The 12,402-nt window shown below is 40.1% G+C and overlaps 1 long non-coding RNA gene across 1 annotated transcript in view; it reads left to right on the forward strand.

Moving 5' to 3' along the window:
* The first annotated feature begins 1,213 nt into the window (after positions 1-1,213).
* LOC148001115 (uncharacterized) overlaps positions 1,214-12,402 on the forward strand; it is a 237,867-nt gene continuing 226,678 nt past the window's right edge. The window contains exon 1 of the long non-coding RNA XR_015638494.1: positions 1,214-1,461. This is a non-coding gene — a long non-coding RNA (uncharacterized LOC148001115). The remainder of the gene's footprint in view (positions 1,462-12,402) is intronic.

Genomic DNA, 12,402 nt, shown 5'->3' on the forward strand with positions numbered 1-12,402 from the left:
CCCATATATCAATGTCACGGGCAACAGCTTGCTTTCCTAACTGATTGTGCGGTGTCTTCTCAGAGACTATTTTGTTTAGTAATCAGATCAAAGTGCCAACACGCATCCTGCTTAGCATCTTATGAATTGTTTTCATCTCTTATAGCACAATTAGTTCAGAGACGCTTTCATGGAATGCTCTCCCGTGCTGAAATTTTACCCCGCCATATTGATCTACTTGTACCAAAAAAATGCCAGTACTGCGCGGGTCACTCGTGCACACTTGAACACAGATTATTCGCTTCACATAGCATTTAAAATTGAAATGTTCTTGCTGCCAGTTAGAAGAATTCTTACTGTCACAGCTCTTCCTAACTTACTGGTTTTTAAGCTGATGTCCATTCTCTGGACAGTTTGGGAGACCAGGTGACATTTCTGTTTTCTGTTTATAAGTGGCACTAAACGGTCATTCAACACCCTTGAAAATGGGTAGTAAAACCAATGAGCGATAGCTTGGTGAAAATTTACATGGGGGCGAATAGAAAACTCCAAAGGGAAAGGGGCTCCTTTGATGATGAGTGACAGCTAACGACAGAGCTTCCCATCTTGATTTTTAAAAAGGAGGCTTTCCTGAGTTCAGTGTCACCTCTTTGTGAGTTGATCCAGAGAAGGACTTTGGAAGACAATCGGAAGGACACAGGATTTTTTTTTAATAAAACATTAAGAACAGAGAAAAGTATTTTTTTAAATGAGACTTTAAAAGGGAGCTATTGATTTTCCCTCCTGCCTTTTCAAGGCAGGCATTTTGGCAGCCCCCCTCGCAGACCGTGCCTCTGTAGAAAGCGTGTTGCGCTGTGTACATAATCTGCGTAAGGAATTCTACTTGCAGCATATTTTTCTTCAAAGCCTTTGCATTTCTGCATAAAAAGCTTATTAATTATTTGTAGCTGCTTGTCATCGTGTTCTGATAATAGAAGGCTGGTCAAGGATAATAATTACCACTTCACCTTTTTTTGGATCATATATACTCACTATTCCTACTGCAATATGACCCAAAGCATCTCTCTCCTCCCTGTACACAGGACCAAAAGTGCAGGCACATCATTTATTGATAAGACAAAAAGAATGTAATGAAATTATCAATGTTCTTGAATTAATTATGAACATGATTAAGAAAGCTAAAATCTCAGGAGCCAGGACCTCATTACCCATTCAGTCTTAGGGATTGCTTTCATTCAGCAAGGCAAAAAGGAGTTGAGCGGCCACAATCGCCTTCCTCTCATTTATTTGTGCTAGAATTAAGGTTTATTTGTTTTCTGTTTCCTTCGTCTTCAGATTGTTTCTCTGTCTCCATCCATTTCACAAACCCCTTTCCTCCTGTATCTCAGAAGGGAGCACCTCCAGGGCCTACATTTCTGCAGCCCGCACACCTCCTTGAGTGTGTGTCTCTCAGTCTGCTGGAGCTTCTAAATATCTCTCAAGGTAAGTCAAGAATGTAGCCAAAAAGTTCTTTCAGATTTATGCGTAGAGCTATACAACAGTTCTGTCTGAAACCCATTCAGCCAGGAGTCTTAATGACATCATTATTACGCTGTCTGGACTGGGCTAGATTTTCCTCGGAGTCTCAGTGTGTTATTAGGAACCTTCCTCTCTGCGAGAATGATACTTGCCGAGGGTGGGGAGGTGATTCAGAGCTGGGAGAAAATAGATTTTTGTTCAATCTAGTTTGCAAGAAGAGTGAAATAAAAGCAAAGAGCAATCCCCTTTAACTTTGTCTTCATGTGCATACATTGTGTGAGCTCTGGAATTTCCAACCTCTCATCCATGATAACCGGATAGAGAATTTCAGAATATCATATCCTGCTTGTGTTTGTTTTTTTTTTTTAAATGTCCAAGTTCTCTTTTTTAGATTAAAAGACCTGGGATTTTTTTTTTTTTTGCTTGTATTCAGTGCAGAGGACTGGTATTTGTTTGAAATGTCTTGGAATTGTTCTAATAGCACCTGATTAAACTGAGTTTTGCTTTTTTCCTCCTCTCTTTAAAAAAAATGGCTTTGATTTTTTTTTCCTTGAAAAAAAGCAATGTTAGTTTGGCGGCAAACTTGGCTGAGATTTGATGACAGGTCATTTGTAAGCAGGGTTATTGGCAAAACCAGTAAAATGCTGTCAGCATGCATTTTACAGTCTCGCGGAGCGATCGCAAAGAGCACGTCCTCGCATCTTATTTTGCCTTAAATATGATTACGGCACTCGAGTTCTTCTAGAAGAGAATCACATATTGCAGAAATAGACAGAATCAAAGAACTGTAGCTTTAGGCCATCGAATAAACCCTGTATCCATCAATCCTGGATTTCTTTAAAGTGGTGATTTGATATGGTTGTTAAAACACCTAGGAATTTAAATGCATAAGATCATTGAAAAACTGAAGCATTTTCGAGCAATAAGTGCCAAGCTGACTTGGTTATAGTATATAAAACAAAAATGTCCATCTCTCAGAGCTTAAGATCTACTCTAACATTTGTTTGTTAAAAGGTTTTGTTAGCATGTAACAAATGTATCGAGATAACAAAGGGGAGGCTGCTCCACTCTTTCTGCAAAGCCAGTCTGAGATCGTCACGTTTGGACAATCATGGAGGACGCTTTAAAATGTTCCACAGCAAATATCTAGGACTTTGAAATATATTGCTCGAATATTATGCTGTTTGCGAAGACAATATGTTTTAATATGGGGACATATCAGAGACTTTTGTTTTCTATAGTTCCTGATGCCTTCTCTTGAATTTTATTAATTTAATAAGCAAGCACTTGCTATAACTGGTTGACTTTCATTGCTAGGCACCCTCGGCATCATTCTTAGGTTAACTAAATTGATGGAAAAAGGCAATTCCATTTGAAATTGTTAAAAATGCAAGAAGACGTCAAATTTCTTTTTAGGCTTCAAACAAGAAAAGCAACAGAAATAATTTTCTAACTCTGGGAGCCTGGATGTCAGGGGGAAAAGCGTGTTTAAGTAGAAGTTCCTCGTGCTTCATCCCATTCTGAGAAAATGGAAATCTCCCTGAATTTCTTTTGATATTTTTTTCATATCTTATCAAGAAAGGGAAAACGAATCATAAAATACCTTGCATGCAATTTCTGCATGAAAGGGGAGATCAGGAGTCCCGTGTTGTTCTCTGCAGGGGACGCCCATCATTGTGGCTCTCTGGGTGGCCGCCTGCACCTGGGCAGTTGGACAAGCTCAGGTGAAACAGTTTGGAAACTGAAAGAGACACACAGTGGAGGCTGAGGGGGCGGCAGAGAGGAGAAGGAGGGCTTGTCTGGAAGGAAAGTTGAGACAGAGCACTCGTTTTGTTTGTTACCATCTATCAGTACATTTCCAGACCATACTTTAAAAAAAAAAAAGAAAAGAAAAGAAAACAAGAAGAGACCGTTAGTGCCGGAGGAGGCTGTATACAGCTGGTTCATAGAGATATCAGTAAACTTTTTAAAAAGCTGCATTGGTGTAGTCTTTAAATGCTCATTGTAGGGGCTGGGGATTTAGCTCAGTGGTAGAGCGCTTACCTAGGAAGCGCAAGGCCCTGGGTTCGGTCCCCAGCTCCGAGAAAAAAAAAAAAAAAAAAAACCATAAATGCTCATTGTAAAAAAAAAAAAAATCGACAAAAGCAGGCTCCCACTCACCAAAGTGAACTGCCGGACTGGGCTGAGTATAGTACGCAATGGAACAAGGGCACAGCCGTGGAGACGCTGAGACATGTATGCATCCTGTGCTCTGAAGGCAGCACTATGGGGAAGGAAGATCAAACAGGGACGATTTACCACCTTACTCGCAGCTGGGATGAGACCCAGCGCTCAGAGGAGTGCCACCCTCTCTAGTCATGCTACTGACAGAGAAGGGACCCGTTTCAAACCTAATTGCTATGGAAACAAAACTTCCACCCAAAGTCAATATAGGTGATCTTAAATATTTAATTATTTAATATACCAGCAGGGTTTTTGTTCACATAGCTTAAATTAGTTCTGATAGCCACAGAGCTCAAAAAAAATCTCGTATGTGTGTGGAGTTCTACATATTTACAGAGACTTCTGTTTAAAAGAAGCTAGGAAATGCATTAGCAGAGGCTAGGAGATTTCAATTCTGTCAGTATCTACCTGCGACCTTGGGTAAGGCACAAAAGCTCTCGAAGCCTCAAAGTTTGCACTCTGTGGAATAAGTGGGACAAGAGGTAATTTTTAAGGCCTCCTCGCGCCCTGAAATTATATTTTGTATTTACAGCTTCCTTCTCGAATGTCTACAAAATACATACTCGCATGGATGCTCTTTTGACTGCATTAGTGTGCCTGGCCGTTTGTCTTTTGTGTTATCTTTACCAATTGTGAGAGTGAGAGCGGAGACTTTTTATAGAATATAGAACCTACCACACTGTCTTGTTGCTGACGCTCTAACATCTGACATTCCGGTTAATCCCTGAAATGAACGGCTTAATTTACTTCTAAACTCCCCTCCCATTGTGTTTGTGCTGATCTGTGCCTATAAACAGTGGGCCTTGCTTCCCTGCGAGTATATCTTTAACAAAATTCCCACGTGTGGAAAAGAGACTTGTTTCACATTTCTCACAGCAAGTTGTTGGGTCTTCGCAAATTGCTAATAGGCCTCATTACGCACCCGCCGGTAATCTACTGGGCCTGTGCGAGCTTGAGAATGGAAGCTAACACTAGATTTGGATTTAATTTTTTTGGTCAGTAGCACACACTCTGCCGTCTTTCAAAGCAGCAAGGATTTAAAAGGACACGTGGTGTAAAGGTTGAGAGGGGGTATTCAATGGTGTTTATCTCTTAAACTCAGGAAGTTTAAGGCCGGGCAGAACGCAGATGGAGGCTGGATAGAAGGGGTCATGGCGTTCAGAACGGGTTAAGGAGAACTACCTGCTTAAAATTGATTTAAATCAGTAATGGATCATCTCATAAAGCCTCTGTTACTAGATATTAGCCTGCTATCTCTGTCCTCCGATAGCACAGATAAGAAGTGCTTACCGAAGAGAAGGCTCCTAGAGGACAGATACGGTTTCCTGTACCGCAGGGAGTAGAAGCCATACTGCTGGATCAGTGACTTTTCCTAACAGCGAGTAAATTCAGGCCTTATCAACTTACAGCACAAACTGCACTCGTGTTTTATTGTTCTCATTAGAGATTTAAGGACTAATTCCAGTTGTTAGCGCTTAGCAGTTTAATGTTTTCCATAGATAAGAATTAAGATTCTTCTGGGGGGTTTTTTTATTTGCCAAAGCTTGCAAAATATAATGCGGTGATGCACTTACGGTGATGTAATGTGGTGGGTTTTTCGAAACGTCCTGCCTGGTTTTAAGGCCTACATTTAAAATTTAAACCTAATGACTGAAAATTTCCAAAGTTGGACTCACACCCATCGCACTGAAACATAACGGACTGTCTTTGTCTGAGAACCCAAATCAGCCCTCCCCTTTAGAAATAGGCTCAAAGGGGCGGGGCTTGCCACTGTCACGGCTCTTTTTTTTTTTCCCTCCCTTTTTCCTACTGTGTGTTTTCTCAAGGTAAATGTACTTAACCTGGACCAAACGTGGGGTCTGATTCTAAAGAAACGGAGACCTATTTTGTAAGTAAGGTTGCCTTTGTGTTATTTCCTTGAAGCAAAACTGATTTTGCTACCTACTCAGTAGAGAAAGCTATGACTGTAATGTTTAAGTTTTCAGTATTTTCAAAGGTATGTTAAGTTTTGAGCTTAAGGATTCAATCCAGGCTTAGTATGAGCTGGATAACCACTGAGTTACTTCTCTAACGGCCTTCCAGGACATTGTGACCCCTGCTGTCTACAGCGATTCTTCCTAAAAGTCTTAAAGTGAGGGAATAAAGCATTTTAATAAGAAAAATCAAGTTGGTAACGGGATAAAATTCTTACTGGAATTAAAGCTTAATGACCTTTGGGTTACGTGTGTTGAAGACAGTTGTTCTCTGTGAATGTGACGTGCAAACCCATTTCTCAACTTAATTCCTTGGAATATTTTCAGAGGACTGATTGCTAGTGTATAGCTGTATAGCACTTTTCCAGTGGCTTAATTTTATTAACATAAGCCACAAATACGGTAAGAGTCAGCACCGGAATATGTATACATGAAAGGTGTTGTCATCCCTCGGGTGGCCCTCATTGCTGTCCACTCTGATATCCGTTCTTGGAAGGATGTTTTTCCTGGTAGGAAGCAGCCCTGGCAGTAGTGAGGGGAGAGTTCGCAAGGCTGTGGCTAAATGGGACCACTGTCTATCACACATGAGGCTTCCGGGTTGGTCCCTAGCACAAGGCGGGGAAAGTCCTATTTGGTTGCAGGTTGGGAACTCTGAACATGCCTGGTAGGTCAGACTGGCCATAGGACAACAAGTGTAGCTAAGATTTATTACATGCTTGACCCTTAGGATAGACATTATAAATGCCTCATCTTCCATTTCAGTTGCTTTCGGGGAAATTGTCCATGCGCTAAATCTACCTTTTAAAAATTTTAAGACGGAGAGACCTATGGCAGCTAATGTTCCCACTATTCCTGGCTTTGTCGGCCCTGTGCATGTTTATACCCCAGATTGTTGTTTTGGTTTGTTTGTTTTTTTTTTTTTTTCTCCTTTTCGCTAGTGGTTCTCTATCTGCCAGAAAAAAAAAATTTTTTTTTTGCGTTCTTGTTTCAGTTACGTTACTGGGTGCAATCCTTCCCTATACAGGAAATAAATTTATTATGAAGAATTCCCAGTGGAAGCCTTGGAAAACTTACATAGAGCTGTGCTGTGTCCAAAATGCTGTTCAGTAGGTTTTCCAAAGCGCCCAGGTAACAGCTGGTGCAGGCCATGTGCCAACCCTGACAGCCCATATGCTCTCTTTAGCACAGTAATTATCTCAACACAAAACTCTGATAGCCTAGTCTACTGGGTCCAGTTTCCCTAGGTTAAATTGACTCAGTGGCTTTGTTAGTAAGTTCCTTTGGCACAGGCCGAACTTCATCAAGAGTTTAAGTATTGGGACAGGCTTCAAAGACCAATATGACTGCTACTTTCAAGACAGGTGGCTTATTAACCCTGCGAGATTCTAGGTGGCAGTTTATTAGGCCGCTGCCCTGCGGCAGCGATCTAGTGAGAAGTCTGTCATGCTTCCTGTGAGAGAACTGGCTTAAGGGTGGCCATTTAAGAGTCAGTTTTGTGTTTCAGTTCTAAGGCAGGTCTGTGACTTCTTCTTCCGGGGGAGGGTGGGGGCAGAGATGGCTGGGATGGGGAACTATTGAGTGTGAAGAGAAGATGTGAGATAGAGTTTCTCAAGGGCAACTTTTCTCAAGCATATTTCTCTTTCTGCGAGAGAAAGGTCTTTCTGTGCATGAAGTTCATATGTTGGAGGATTTAAAGCCTCCCCCCCCTCCCTCTCTTCCTCCCTTTTTGCTTCCTCCATTTTTTCCCAACATTCAAAAATTTGGTTGCACTGAAAGCGTAGATGCACATCTGCAGTCACAGCACAGATGAAGCTTCTCGCCAGTGGAGTTGCAATGACTTTGGAAGCTGTTACATGACACAGAACCACAGAGTCCAGCCACAGATGCTTCGGATTGCATGATGGAGTGACATCAGGCTTTCAGATTCTTTCCTGTCTGCTGTTCTTAGGAGATGTAGCACACACCTTGAAGGATGATGACTCGTCCTGACGTGATTGATGTCAGGCACAAGTTTAACCTGCCTTCTTGTCTATTTATAAGATGACACCCAAATGACACCCATCCTTGGCAGAAAGATGGGACAGCTATATCTATTAGCCCAGCACATGCACCGATATTGTACACAAGTATTATGGGAGCGGTAGGAGTGGCTGCTTCCCCAATGGCCCATTTCTGAAGGAATTGTTTCAGATACCCCAGAGACAAGGTGTAGCTTGGACCATTTGAGTAACTGTGAATTAATTAGTTTAGATCTATTCCTGGACATAAGCAATGGCTACAGAAAAGCTTATCTACCTGATTTGTCAGTATATTTTAATTTCTTCTTCGTAAATTGGAATTCTGAGATAGGGAGAAGTAAGAAAAACAAATAGAATGGAAATTCTAAGAGGTGTGGGGCAGGCTTTGTATTTCTGTGTAACCACAGAGTACATTCTGGCTGTCTGACACTTGGTTTTTACTTTCCTTTATTCTTCTCTCTATGTATGTCTGTATGTGTGCATGCACGTATGCACAATCTGGTTCTAAGAAGTTTTCCCATTACTGTAACTTCAAGTGTCACAGTAAAGATGGACACACAGATGATACGCATTACAAAGTTCCCCCTCAATAAAATAGTAAATAGATGGGAACAGATTCTTCTTTGTGTTGAAATGACTACGACTGTAAGTGGAAGTGTGCATTCTGGGAAGGAGTTGGGGGTGAGAACAAGGTGATTTTCTGCAGCTTAGAACCAGCAACGAAGAAGACCTGATATTGTCGCTGTCAATTCCCAGTTGAAAGGATGCTAATGTAGTTCAGGGTACCCAAGGGTCTTTCAGGGATCAAAGCTGTGAGGAGGACTGATTTGTTAAAAGTTAGACTGTGGGTTAAAATTGTCAACTCAATGTCATTGCATTGTATTTTCAGTTTAATAAAGCAAATTACAGTTCCAAAGAGTTTCTACTGAAAGCTAGATCAGCTAGTTCATAAAACCCCAAACACGAACCTTTGTTATTTAGTTTTCAAGTACAGGTAGTTATACTTCTAAAGTCATTATTTATATGTTGTCAGCAGTGCTCACCAAATTTATTGACTTGTACATTATTCTTTGCAAATAAGTTCTGGCTGCTCTCTGCATATTATAATTAAAACGACAGGGACTTTAATCATTTATGAAATTTTAAACTACATACTGAATATAAATGTATCATTCAATGTGATAGAATGAATTAAATTCATCACTGTCAAATAACTGTATAAAAGATGAAATATCTTCCATCCCACATCATTAACTTATATAAAAAAGACCCTGCTTTACAAGCAATGAAATAATGCCCTTATGGTCTTTTAAGGACACACTGAAAACTGAGACATTTGGCATATATAAGGAAAAGCACTTTGACCAAAAAGTTCGTATCTGCTCTTATCTGTGAAATTGTCATTTCTATTTGGTGACGACAAGTAATTTTTCCCTAGACAGAAGCAAACAGTCAGTGTTTTAGGTCTCTGTAAGAACATGAAACACTATCACCGTGACATAAAAATGTATGAACAGATAAAAGGGAGTTAGGGCAAGCCAAGATGTTAAAGGCTCTAAGCTGAAGAGAAATATAATCCAGGAGGTTAACTGCAGTGTTTGTCTAGAGCAGGTGAGCCCCAGATGCTTGATTAACTCTTCATCTTTTGTGTGTCTACCCACAATGCCGATGTCCTGCTATCTGAGGAAAATGAGGAAGACGTGGTTCTCACTTTCACTTCGTTACTCTTATCAAATTATCGTCTTAGCTAATATTAAATTGTACATGAATTTTACTAGGCAATTTCATATCAAAAACTCCCAAAACACCCAAACTGCTAGTAATCACTGGCTAGTTCAGGGAAATGCATGGCATCGACTTTTAAATTTCTCTTTTCCTTCATGTGAATCTTTCTGAACTTCAATTATTTTTCCTCGTATTTCTTCATAATCATCTTTACTTAGGCACAGCACTCATTAATTCATGGGCTCATTCATTTGCTGAGCTAACTTGCATTGAGCCAGTCAAGAGTAGGAGTGTGTGTGTGTGCCTGTGTGTGTGTGTGTGTGTGTGTGTGTGTGTGTGTGTGCAAGAGGGATTTGCTTAGGAGCAAGATGGTGATCTCAGCTCTTCCTCCTGAGGGCTATAGTGAAAACCATACAGGACTTGATAAAATCTAAAACAAGTAGAAGTTTTATAAACATATGAACTCAAGCTGGGTTTGGGGAAAGAAAAGTATCAATTACAATAATAAGTTGATAAGATATACATGTCTTGATTCATCTTCTCCAGTCACAGTCCTACAATTTCATATAATTTTCCCACCAAAATGGGAGAAACACACGGCACGAACGGAAAGGCAGAGTTTGCTGTGGCGTTCCAGGACCTACACCATGTTTTCATGTATGGAAAAGGCAAGAAACTAGCAACAAGGGCAAGATGCCTTAGTGTGGAGTCCAAACCCAAGGTTTCCAGTGTGATCACTGAAATTGCCATCCAAATGATTTTATCTCTTGAACAAGAATTTTGCATTGCTTATTTGGGGGAGTAGTCAGTCGAGTGAACAGCATGAACCTCTGCCTATCCCTTTTCAATAAACCCCGTGTCATGTAACCCCAGAACCTAAGAAGACTGATCCAGTTTAGAGTCTTAGATAGTGGTCTGTTAGCTACATAGTATCTGATCGAGCTGTAGTCGTGTGAAGAATATTTTTAGGACTATGTTGAGTTGGAAGCACACGAAGGAGGCCAGAATGAGACGCGAGTCTGTGTAACTAGCACACACATACGTAGTAGCGTGGCCTAATGGAATCCTGCAAGTCTTAATAGCCGACTAGCAACCATTGTAGCTTATTTTCCACTTTCTGAGATGAACATTATCTCTATGCTAATCATCGACTCCGAATAACGAGAAGCACACCAAACTGACTTCGACACATACACACAAAACCCAGAAATCCCTCGGTGTATGGGGTCCTGTCTGTAAAATAGATTCATATATATTTCCTCTTTTTTTTTGACAAATGTCATTGCTACTTTCTTTGTACTGTTTGTTGCTGCTGTTGTTCATACATTTTATTTTATTTTATTTTATTTTATTTTATTTTGCTTGTGCTTATGTTCACACAGGAAGGTTCTCATGGCTAGCCTAGTTTGGGACTAAAACAATGAATTGTTTCTAATCCTTACCTCATTGTTAAGAACCTATGTGGAAATGATCGATGTGTATGAAGTCTCTTCTTGTGGAGATGCTTTCCCAGGATCTCTAACAGAAACAGTTACTTTATAGACCTGCCACTGTGTATGGTGGTAGGAGTTTTGAAGTAACAAAGCCCCGTGCAACATGAGAGAGAGACAGAGAGAAAGAGAGAAAGAGAAAGAGCCTTATATTTTCGGCATCCCTTTCTAATAGCTTTGTGACAAGATTCTTTATATTGAGAGAGTTTATTCGGTTTGAGATATAATTTTCAGAAAGTTGCCGCAGAGTCAGGAGAGAGTGCATTTGTTAAACTCTTCCTCAGCCCTGCCCCCCTGCTCCTCAGTATTGTTGCAGAATAGAAGGTGAAACTGTATCCCTTGGTGTGCAGTTTAAAGTCAAGAGCAGCAATATTTAGCACATGCTTGGGCAACCTTGTTTGAAATCCATGCCGCCCCTCTCTGGTGTTCTGATGTGCCTTCAGGGGACGCTTGCCTCTTTGTAGTTTGTTTTCTTTTGTTTAAGGTTTCAGCTACTGCATTGACTAATGATTATACAGCAGTAAACTCGTCCCTGTTAAATTCAGTAGTGATGCCTCAAACGCATTTTTCCCTTGTGTGACATAAAACAATAAAAGAACTAGACAAACCCCTTTTGAGGAAGAATAATCCTTTGTTTAAAGAAAAGAACAGGCGGCTCCCTGGTGCCAGAGGGTGGAGAATTCAAATCAAAGCTTTATCTAATTGATAAAAAAAAAGTAAAACAAGTAATAATCTGAAGATTTTTTTGCAGTTATTATTTCTTAAAAGTGGCTAATAGCATAATGCTTTCATCTGCGTGTGCCTCTTTATGATTTCAAACGGCATTTATTTAGCGCACCATTCCTGAACTGACACCCTCTGTTCTTGAATATGAAGAGTAAATAATAAACCTGTTCTGTCTCAGAGTGCTTTTACAGTATATTCATCAGCAGAACTTTGGTGAGACCGTTGTATTGTGTCTTTGAAGAGAGCTGAGCATATCAGTTTTCTTCACACATTTTTTTTCTTTAATAAAAATTAAAGTGGTGCATTTTGAAAAATAGCGTATGATACGAGTTCGACTAAAAATTAAGCAACCAATAGATTTACATAATGCATAGTCTTAGCTCCTAGCTTTACCAATGCCAAGTCCAAAGAATCTGAGCATGCCATTTAATTGTGCTCCCTGCAATTTTTTTAATGAGACTTTGTGGCCGTGATTCCAAGTGATAAATTCTTCTTGATTTGCCTCCAGTTGTCACTGGCCAAACCTCAGGGAATGAAAGATTAGTTACGGTTGCAAAAGACTTATTATTTTAAACTGGAGAATTTTTAATGTTCTTAACCCAATTAAATGGAGAGTGGAAAAAAATCTATCAATGATGTTGTCAGTTTGTTAGAGGAAATAAAATCTTCCAAATTTTTAATTTACTTGTAGTTGGTGCTCAATTGCCTGTAACTTAAAATTAGAATAAGACTATGTTAAATTAGAGTTGA

This window comes from Rattus norvegicus, chromosome 15 (assembly GCF_021556685.1).
Source record: "Rattus norvegicus strain SHRSP/BbbUtx chromosome 15, alternate assembly SHRSP_T2T, whole genome shotgun sequence".
In the NCBI taxonomy this organism is placed as follows: Eukaryota; Metazoa; Chordata; class Mammalia; order Rodentia; family Muridae; genus Rattus; species Rattus norvegicus.